We start from the raw sequence: 11,473 nt of genomic DNA on the forward strand, positions 1-11,473 counted from the left end.
TCGGGACCCACTAGGTGGGTCGCGAACCAATTTCAGATGGGTCCCCATTCATTTGAAATTTTTTATTTTTAATATATTTGACTTGATGCTATATGTGACTGCTTTTGGGGAAATGTGACAGATCGGTCAAAGTACCTACTCTACATATGCTTTTAACAGGCTACTCTATATATGCTTTTAACAATGACAATCAATGGGGCTTAGTCCTGGGTATGTGTCAGTAGGATTGCAGCCTGGGATTGTTAAAAATGTTCCTGCTTGATGACGTCACTTCTGATCATGACATCACTTCCGGTGGGTCCTGATAGGTTCTCATTCTAAAAAGTGGGTCCCGGCACTAAAAGTGTGAGAAACACTGCTCCACTGTGTTCATTAGTGCTTACTCCCAGTTTAAGTGTGGATAAGGTGATCTTTTAGCACTTGCACAGCATTTTTTAAGTGCCACAAAGCACTTCATGGGTCTTATTTGATGTGATCCTTACGACCACCGTGAAAGGTAGGGAATTATTTTCCCCCAGATTTCAACTTGGATACAGTGGCTGAGAGGGAAGGGGCTTGCCTGACTAAGCCTGGCCTGTGAGTTCGTGGTAGAGGCTCGATTAAAACACAGGAAGTCTCACTCTGCGGCTCAGTCCCTTAACCACGCTGCAACACTTGCTCTCAGTTGATTGGAGCACTGATTTGGTAAATGTGTAGTTGCTCTTGGAATGTTTGCTCTGGGAATGTTTGGGAATGGAAGAGGATTGAAATGGAGTTTTTGGTTTTGAAAAGGAAGTGTAGAGCAGGGGGAGTAGTGGGCAAGAGATTGCCCCTAAGATTTTTAATGCTGTGGCTACCATTCTCTGTTCCACTCTCTTCCTCTCATGTGCCACTCCCCTCTTCCTTTCCATCTTCAAGGCATGGCAGAGATAGAGGCTGGTGTGCCACCTGATGAAACAATAGGGAGGGCATTAGTTGGTACACCATGCAGGCTCCAGGAATTATAGTCTTTTTCTGTTTACTCCTGCCTCATTTTCTCACCTTTTCTTCTGTTGTGGATCTCATGTCCAATATCCAGATTGTTAAGCCCTTGAGGGCAGGGACCTCTTGGATCACTCTTGGTGAGGTACCGTGGCCATGACTGGTGCTATATCAATAAACTATCATCTGACAGGACTCTTATGTTCTTAAGGGAGGAGTAGGAAGCAGGTGGCCGTCTGCACAGCATCCCCTAGTGCAGTGGTTCTCACACTTTTAGCACTGGGACCCGTTTTTTAGAATGAGAATCTGTCAGGACCCACCGGAAGTGATGTCATGACCAGCAGTGACATCGTTAAGCAGGAAAATTTTTAACCATCCCAGGCTGCAATCCTACCCAGGAGCAAGTCCCATTTACTATCATATGCACAATAGCATGTTAAAAGAACAGGTCTGTAACATTTCCCCAAATGCAGTCACATACCATGGTAGCATCAAGTCTAAAATATTAAAAATAACATGCTGAAATGAATGGGGACCCATCTGAAATTGGCTCACGACCCGTAGTTTGAGAAACACTGCCCTAGTGGCTTCCGGTGGTCTTGGAAGCCTTCTCCATGCTTGCAGAGGGGATGGGAAAATGAGAACTGGACTTGATCAAGGGCCTGCCACTTTTGTCATAAGCCAATGTTGCAGCCCCTGCTCAGATCTGCTTTCAAGCATGCTTCTGGCATTCACCCTGTGGCTTTGCACAAGGTGGCTTGTGGGCAGGCTGTCTGCCTGTCATTCTCCTTCCCTCCATCGCATGGAAGGTTGTCAAGTGAACCGTTGCTACGCGACTAATTCTTCCTCCCCCCCCACTCCTGTAACCAATGGGATTCCTGAAGCTGCAACAGTTCCCACTACTCCTGAATAAAAGATCCCCCTCATAGTTATGGCAACTAGCAGGTGCGTCGGCTTCCTGGCAACCTGAGCTAGGGAGCATCTTCCCTTTACGCCTGTTCCGGTGGCGTGGAAGTCTTTTGAAAATGCAGGTTGAAGGAGACCGCGTGGCTGCACTGGATTGGTTTCCAGACAGAGCATGCCATAGGGACTTGCAGACTGAGTCTGGTGATTTTTTTTTTCCACCTCCGTTTTCATTTATTCTCCCCATCCCTAAGATGCACATTTATTTTAAGCCTGAACATCTGCATCTGACCTGAATCTGTGATTGAATTCCAGAGCTGATCCCCCTCTTAACTACTGTTTTTAGATAGCTATGGGGGGGGGGGGCAACTAAAGTTGGGGGAGCATTCTGGAGGTGTGAGTGAGGATTCAGGGTCATGGAGAGTGAATTTCACCTCCAGAGGTTCCATCAGCTGGAGCTGCTGCCCCTCTAGAGAAAAGAGAAAAGGGGTGGTCCTCTCCCCACCCACTCCAAGGGAAGGTGGACTTGAAGCCAAACCTGTTCTCTTCTCCTGTTCTCTTTGGCATGGTTCTTATGGAACAGCAATTGCTCAGAGCCTAATCCTATGCGTGTCTACTCAGAGAAGTCCCATTATAGTCTGTGGGGCTTACCCCCAGGTAAATGTGGCTAGGATTGCACCCTTAATAATAAAACCTTTTAATTATCGCCACTCCTAAATTCCCTCCAGGCAGCTACCTCAAAACAGAGCCCTTGATTCCCTCTTCCAAAACTGTGCAAATGGAAGTAGTTCATGGGATGATTTCGTTTAGCATGACTGCTACTGGAATTCTGAGATTTTTATCACACCTTCTCCCTAAAAAAGCTTAGGAGAATGTACACACATCCATCCCCACGTACATCCCCCCCATCCCTTTTCTCTTCACAACAAACCCTACAAGATAGGTGACTAAAAATCATGCTTAACATTTGTGTAGCATTTTCTCAGAGTGCATTGCCTGGCTGTAGTCTGTGGAGCAACACTGTCAGGTAAGTAAATATTATCCCCATGTTGCAGATGGGGAAGACTGAGGCTGATAGGGAGTGGCTTATACAGGGCCTTCTAGTGAATTCATGGCAGAGACAAAATTCAGACCAGGGAGTTGATTTGGAGCTCAGCCTAGGAGGCTGCTCTCTGCTTTAAAATAAATGGTTGCAGAAGAGAGGTGCATGGCTATGTGTGTGATGTCTTTGGCCCTGAATCGTGGTGTTAGCAGTAAGACCTCAAAGAGTGCCATCATGCTGTTGCACATGACTCTGAGCTGGGTGTGCGCATATGCTCCTTTCCTCCATAATCTTGGAGTGATGCAATTAATTCATCCCTTTTTCTATTTACTTCAAGCAACAGATTTTGTTTCCCTTATTTGGACCTGAATAAGTTTCCTGGCAGGCTAAATAAAGACACAATAAATAGCCCTGCTACGTTTAAGGACACCTTCTGTGGCATTCGTATTATTCCAGAAACACCATGTGATTCAGTGTGAGCAACAGCTTTTCTTTTTCTGGAAGGTTTATTTTAACAATGCCCGTTTTCTAAAGTAAGGGGGAAAAGAGGGGCGGGTGAGATGCTGTACAAGAAAAGAAAGTGATGCTTTTTCAGCAGTTGTGTAGTACACCTTTCTAAATGCCAACGCTTCCCTGAAACAGGAGAAGTTCATTGTTTTTGAATTAATCATAGTTTAATCCATTCAAAAAAAAAATAAATTTGCAGGCCATAATCTAGCCATACCTGTATTAGGACAGACCCTAAAGACATACAGGTGCTTTAAGGTCACTCCTAATCAGAGTCTCCGGGCCCAATCCTATCCAATTTCCCCGTGCTGGTGCAATTGTATCAGTGGGGTGTGCTCTGCATCCTATGGTGGAGGGGCAGTCACTGGGGCCTTCTCAAGGTATGGGAATGTGTTCCATTACCACGGGGCTGCTTTGTGGCTACCCCGGAGCTGGAAAGTTGGATAGGATTGTGCCCACAATCTAGTAATATCTCTGAGTTAAAGGTGAGCTTGATTTTCAGGGGGCACAGAACTAGCTCCCCTGCCTGTGTTTTTTGTTTCCTTCAGGCTGATATGATTTGCGCAAGAACTATTGCCTGATAAGGTTATCTAATCATCTTCTTTTCTCTAACAACAAGAGAGCTGTTGTCTGACTTCCATGAGAGCAGAAAAACAGTAGACGGTCTAAATCCGTCCAGTTTCTTAGAGTTTTCTACTACTGGTTTCTGCTTTGAAGACTGTCATACTCGTACTTTATCTAAAGATATAGCTTCATACTAAGTTCTTGGGAGAAATGGATTTGTGTGCTGATTGTTAACAGATTTTTAGGGCTGTTCAAGGCATAGTTACAAGGGCTGGCTGAAGATTTGGCAACTCTAGGTGGTATTTATTCACCTACAGGTGTCTCTGGCTTCTGAAGCAGAATTTGTTAGGGCACAATCCTAACCCATGTTCCAGCACTGACATAAGGGCAATGCAGCTCCTAGGTAAGGAATCAAACATTCCCTTGCTTTGAGGTGGCCTCCATGAGTGTCTCCCAACTGCAGGATGCAGCACACATCCCATTGGCACAGCTATGCCAGTGCTGGAAAGTGGGTTAGGATTTGGGCCTTAGTAAACTAAGCTTAATCCTCATTTTTATGACCTGTTTGCTAGTCAACAGTCAACAAAACCTTTATTAGGCATAAACATTTGATAGGTGAAGACTCTGTAAAGAAACCGTAGAGAGAATAGAAACCTAAGCAGTACACGAATATATGTATATGTGCGCACCTACGTGTACACACAGATACGAACGTACGTTACATTTTATATACAAACATGAATTATTTAAAAGAAGAAGGCAATTAGTTACTCTGCAGACCTGCTAGTCCAGGGGAAGAGAAGCTGGTATGTCTTAAAATGTCAAAGGAGGGTCAGGTGCCAGGAAATAGGGGCAATTAGAGGATATGCATTTTGTATGCACCTCAAAAGGTAATGTGTCAAATTTCTTCCACATTATGTGTGCACCTACCCAATACCAGGTGGCTGGGGGCCTTGGGGGGCAAAGTTCTGCACCTGTTTGCTCCCGTCTGCCCATGAGGACCTATTGGGTGGTATATAGACTGTAAAACAGAATCATAGAGTTGGAAGGTAACTGAAAGGTCACCTAGTCCAACCCCTTGCTTGTAAGTCCTCCTAGAGCATTTCCAGCAGGTACTTGTCATGGCTCTGCTTGAAAATCTCCAGTGAGGGAGAATCCAATACCTCCCTTGGCAATCTGTACCACTGCCGAACTGCCCTTACCGTCTGGAATTTTTTTCCTGATATCCAATTGGAATCTCTTCTCTTGCAGTTTGTACCCTTTTGGATCTGGTTCTACTCTGAGGTCAGGGAGAATAAATTTGCCCATTCTTCCATATGGCAGCCCTTCAGGTCTTTGAAGAGCGCTATCATATCCCCTCTCAGCCTTTTCTTCTCCAGGCTGATCATACCAATTTCCCTCAACCTTTCCTCATAAGGCTTGTTCTGCAGCCCTCTGATCACCCTCGTTGCTTTCCTCTGAAGCTACTCCAGTTTGGCTGCATCTTTCTTAGGTTCCCTGAACTGGGCATAGTACTCCAGGTCAGGTCTAACCAATGCAGAGTAAAACGGATCCATGACTCGCAACTTGGAAGCTACGGTTCTACTAATGCAGGGTGTATCTGTATCTGGTGGGCCACTGTGAGATACAGGAGGCTGGACTAGATGGGCTTTTGCTCCGATCCAGCCAGTCTTTTCTTATGTGATTGCATTCACCTTCTTTGCAGACGCATCACTGCTGACTCTTGTGACCCACTGCAGCTCCAAGATCCCACTCACATGATGTGCTGCTAAGCCAGTATCTCCTATTCTATACCAGGACTTCCCTGGTTTGAATCTCACCTCTGCCATGAACTCACTAGGTGGTCTTGGCAAGCCACTCCCCTTCGGCCTCAGTCTTCCCTACCTATAAAATGGGGTGAATAATCCCAATAGTCATCTTGCAAGAATATTGTAAGAATCACATCATGATAATGCATGCAAAATGCTTTGAATAGATAAACTCGGAAATATTTTTACTACTGCTGCCGTTACTGGGGCAGGGGCTTGGGGTGAGACTAGCTACGCGGGCCCTTTGATGGGGATCCCCTGATGCCACTCCTGTACACACTAAGCAGTTAGCATTGGCCACGGTTCTGCATCACATGCATGACCTGTGCAAAAAGCTGGCAACGCTAAATTAAGAATGGGATCTTGGAGGGTTAACAAAGAGGTTGGTTGGCCCTTTAAATCAAAACCCACTTGGGGCATGCGCACTGGACTGCCTTGACTTTCCCTTTGCTGGCTGGCCTTGTGTGACATCATCTTTCAAGCTGCTGCAACGCTGGTGGCCAGAGCCAGATAAATACTGTGGTTCACAGATTGTTCTTCCAGAGACGAAAGACAGGGCGGGTGGTTGATTTGATTTAGGTATCCACCCTCCTATAACCTGCACTGTATCAAGTTTTTAAACTGGAGCCAAACCAGTTGCTGTGAAGATACAGTGGAAATCTGATGTGTGGCCTGAACCAGGGTTAAACACAGGACTCTGATTCCATGCCAGAGGGCAAGCATGAGGCAAGCAGAGTAAAACAAGTACCGGGGCAGAATCAGGCTGGAGATAAAGCAGGTTCAGACAATGCATGGGGGTTTCACTGTTATCCTCACAAAGTTCATGTCCTTCATCATTCTTATGACATCCCATAAAAGATTATTATTTAAAATAGGTGTACTATATACTGCTTTTTAACAACAACAACAAAAAAAGCAAACAATGTAGTTTGCAGAGAAAATCAAATAAATAGATGGTTTGCTGCTCCCCAAAGGATTCACAATCTAAAAAAGACACCAGCAAACAGCCCCCAGAAGACACCCCAAAGATGCTCAGATGGGGTGAAGAGGAACAGTTATTGTACTTTTAAGTATTTCTTTTAAGAAGAGCACCACTTGAAAAAGTGCTTCCATGCCCAGTTAGCAGGGGTGATTATATCTATTTACCTTATATGTAGAATTACCAGATACAAAGTAGGAGAGAATGTCTCTACCTTTAACCATTGTATAGAAGAGGAAATTTTGGCAGGTGCAGCTTTTAAAACACTTCCATGTCGAGCAGCACCTGCCAAAATTCTATATTATAAAGATATAGGCACTCTGTCCCCCTTGGTCACTCTACTTCTAGGTGCATACCTTATATGCTGGAGAACAAACCCTAAGAGGAAAGGTTGAGGGAACTTGATATGTTTTGCCTGGAGAAAAGAAGGCTGAGTTTGGGATCTGTGAGCATTCTGCCAAGAACTGAAGGGTTATCATATGGAAGAAGGACAACCTCAGCTGCCTCTGAAGCTAAATTAAATGGGTACAAACAGCTAGAGAGGAGATTCCGGTTGGACAATGGGAAGACATCCTTGACAGTCCAGGCTGTTTGGCAGTGTAACAGATTGCCAAAAGAGATACTGGGTTCTTTCTCACCAGAGATCTTCAAGTAGAGGCTTGATGTTCTTATGTTCTTATGCTGGATGTGCTAAAGGAGGACATCCTGCCACAGGCAGGGGGTTGGACTAGATGACCTTGAGGTTCCATTACAACTCTATTATTAAAATTGGCATAAATCTCCAAGCCATCCTGAAGGTTCTAACAGCATCTCCAAAATGTCCGACATTGTGTTTGCAACAAAAATCCGCAGATAGCTTCATTCATGGCTGGCAGTCCTAATACACACACCTATTTCGTCGCAACAGTTGAGGCAGGTTTTATTAGGGGAAGTGTCATTCAGTTTGTTTCTTGATCTGAGGAGACGTGAAGCCAGTTTCCGTGATCCAACATGCATGAGCCTGCAGTGAACCAGTTGTGTAGTTTCTGTGTTGCCCACCCATCTCATAGCTCAGTCCATGCTGACTGTGCCACTATCGAGCCACTTATAGGCCCCTTCCTCATGCTGCAAGAACTGTGAGGGCAAGTGAGGTCTGTAGATGGGGTCAAAGGTTGATTTCAGCCAGGGCTCTGAAGCCTAGAAACTGTTGAATATCAGACCTCAGCTGTAAGATGCAACAAGCAGAGCTTTTAGACTAGACTAGAGCATCATCTGTTGCATCTCCTAGACATGGGGGGGGGGGTTTGCTTTCAGGGCAGGAGGTATGGCTTCTTCAATCCCAGAACTTCCCTCTTATTATTTAATTTGCTATAAGGAGAAAAAAAAGTATACCCACCAAGGTTCAAGCTAGGAAGAATAGATCAAAGGCTGAATATTATCGTGAAATCTAGCATGCCAATACATGATGACAAGAGTTCATCTCTCCACAAACCTTTCACGTGCTAAACGTAACATATAGACAAACCTGTGTCACATTTTGAGAACCTCTGTTTGCTGCTCTGTCAAGATGTGAGCATCTTTGTTTATAACATTTGAACCCCACCTTTTCCTTGAAACAAGGCTTTTGAGGTGGTGTCCAAACAGTGGTGTAGCTAAGGGGGGCAAGGGGTACAATGCCCCAGGTGCCATGCTTTGAGGGATGTCAAAAGACCTCCTTGCCAACACAGCACAGTACTTTCTCCTGCATCCCTCTGCTTCTGGGTATTCGGAGTGATTGTGAGCCGCTCGGAGCAGCTGACCACGTTTTTCACATTTTTTTTTTCCTGTGTTTTTTTCCCCCCAATATATTTTATTCATTCATTACAGATACAGGAAAGGAAATAGGCTTAACTTTGGGTAGGGTACAACACAGGTTACACATAAGGGTTGGCCCCAGATTCCAACATACATCATTCAATTAAGTAATATATATATATATATATATATATATATATATATATATATATATATATATATATATATATATATATATATTAGTTTTTCACTTTTTTCCCCCACGAAAAAGTGGTCAGAGTGGCACAGAACTGCTCCAAGTGCCTGTGATCCACAGGAGTAACTGGTGATGATGTCATTAGGTCATTGCAATTACTTCCAAGTCAGGCACTTCCCAGAGGGGGGTGAATGACATTGAGGCTGCAATCCTATGCACACTTACCTGGGAGAAAGCCTCATTGAATGCAATGGAACTTACTTCTGAGTAGACATGTATAGGATTGTGCTGTGAGAATCATAGTCTCAGGTGCCAGAGGGCCCAGCTATGCCTCTGCTTCCAAAACTTATAAAAACATACCCAATTACAGAATAAGCATGACATTGTTTATGAAGTGCCATCAATGTACACTGCACTTTTACACAGAATGGAAAAGCAGGTCCCTGCCCCTAGGTGACTACACTCTAGAGTAGCCATTTTCAACCACTGTGCCGTGGCACACTAGTGTGCCGTGAGTGGTCCACAAGCGTGCCACAGGAATTTGGGGGGGAAGATCATTTATTAGTAGGGCCAATGGGGATGTGAGCCCCCCACTGGCAGCATGGTGTGCCTTGTCACTTGTCAAAAACCTGGTGGTGTGCCTTCACCATTTTAGTGCCTTGTATGAGATGAAAAAGGTTGAAAATCACTGCTCTAGAGAGATACAAGGTAGAATAAGGGGAGGGAAACAGAGAGAGGAGTTTGCATACGTCACAGTTTCCATTATACATGCTTGTTTATTGCATGTACGTGTTTGTTTCAGTTGCACGTAATTAAGCTTTGTTTCATTTGGGAAAGAAGACGGTGAGTGGAAAGTGGAAGAGGTTAAATGGCTAGTCCTGTTTAACCAAGGGGAAAATAAAAAAATCTAAGAAATTGAAACATAAAGTCATAGATATGAAACCACTGACTTAATACTCACAACCATACAATGAAGCCATTTATTCTAATCAGGAAAAATAACATTATTACTAAAGCATGGGCAAGCAGGATGAACATTGTCTGGTGCCAAAAACGATAACAGCCTCAGCACTGGGCAAAACATATTTTAAGAGGGATTTCTACAATTGGGGTCTATGAAAAGAACTAGCTATGACATATTGTGAACATGTAAACCAAAACAAAACCTTGGAGGTGGGCTTAAGATTAGTGATGTAGCACCTGGTTGGTTCACAGAACATCCCAAGTTCAATTCTTGGCAGAATCCGCGTTGACAATACGCAACAAAATGGACCAGTGTTCAGACTCAGTCAAAGGCAGCTCTATAGGGAAAGGGTCCATAGCTTGCTCTGTGGGCAAGAGAGCCTGAGCTTCAGTTCTTGGCATCTCCAGGTAGGACTGGGAAAAGTCCTGGTGAAATTCCCTGCTGCCCACCAGTGTTGACAAAACTGAATCAGTCCAGGACTGACAGCCCAATCCTATCTACACTTTCCTGGGAGTCAGCCCTATTGACTCAAATGGGACTTACTTCTAAGTAGACATGCAAAGGACTGGGCTGCAACTCAATAGGAAGCAGCTTTGTATACCGATAAAAACCCTACAAAAGAGGTCCATAACCCATATGTTTTTTGCTCAGATTTTCAAAACCTGGAACCACAACTCCAGACCCTTTAAGAATAATTATTTGAGCCCAGTTTCTAAGCAGGGGGACATCACATCTCAACTACATACCATCTCTGGGAAAATCCTTACTCTTAATTAGGGCTGTCACAGGCACCCAATTAAAGCAATCTTTGTTGATTCATTGCATCCCTTTTGGTCAATTAACCCATTGATTACATTTTGCAGAAGAGCCATCTCAGGCAGGGCTCTGGAAAAAAGAGGCATGCTGTCTGTAGAAATGGATGCCTGTTCCATAGCCAGGGGAGGAGGCATTCCCTGGAGCACATTCTCCCCTCATTAATGGCTGGGAAGGCACCTTTGGAAGCAGCAGCTCCATTAGGGATAAAGCAACAGTCCTCATTCATCCCAGCAGAGTATCCTTTGTGATGGATGTTTGTGGAGGCCTCTTTTTAGCTTTGGGGGGGGGGGGGAGAACCAGCCTTTTCTTCCTTTTGGCTACTTAAGGCTACAATCCTATCCACAGTTTCCTGGCAGTAAGCCCCATTGGCTATAATGGGACTTACTTCTGAGTAGACATGCATAGGGTTGGACTCTAAGCTTCCTTACTGTTGTTGTCAAAGAGCAAATAATTAAAAAAAAATACAAAGAATGATGATGAACGCAGAAGGCTCCAGATTCAATCCCCAATTAGCAGGGCCTGCACCTGGGACCTTGGACAGATTCTGTCCAACATGCCAGCATTAGGAGGACCAGTGATCTGAAAGGGGGGGAAGTATGGGCGTTGGGCACTGGCTAAGAGCATACCAAATGCTTCCATTCCCTGCACATGCCTGATCTCGTCTGATCTTGGAAGCTAAGCAGGGTCAGGCCTGGTTAGTACTTGGATGGGAGACCAGTTGGGAATATCGGGTGCTGTAGGCTTATGCCATAGTCTTTCGAGACTGAAGGTTGCCAACCATCTCCCTATACTGAACACTATCTCCCAATCTTGTCTGATCTTGGAAGCTAAGCAGGGTCAGGCCTGGTTAGTACTTGGATGGGAGACCAGTTGGGAATATCGGGTGCTGTAGGCTTATGCCATAGTCTTTCGAGACTGAAGGTTGCCAACCATCTCCCTATACTGAACACTATCTCCCAAT

Source organism: Tiliqua scincoides, chromosome 13 (genome assembly GCF_035046505.1).
Source record: "Tiliqua scincoides isolate rTilSci1 chromosome 13, rTilSci1.hap2, whole genome shotgun sequence".
NCBI classification, from domain to species: domain Eukaryota; kingdom Metazoa; phylum Chordata; class Lepidosauria; order Squamata; family Scincidae; genus Tiliqua; species Tiliqua scincoides.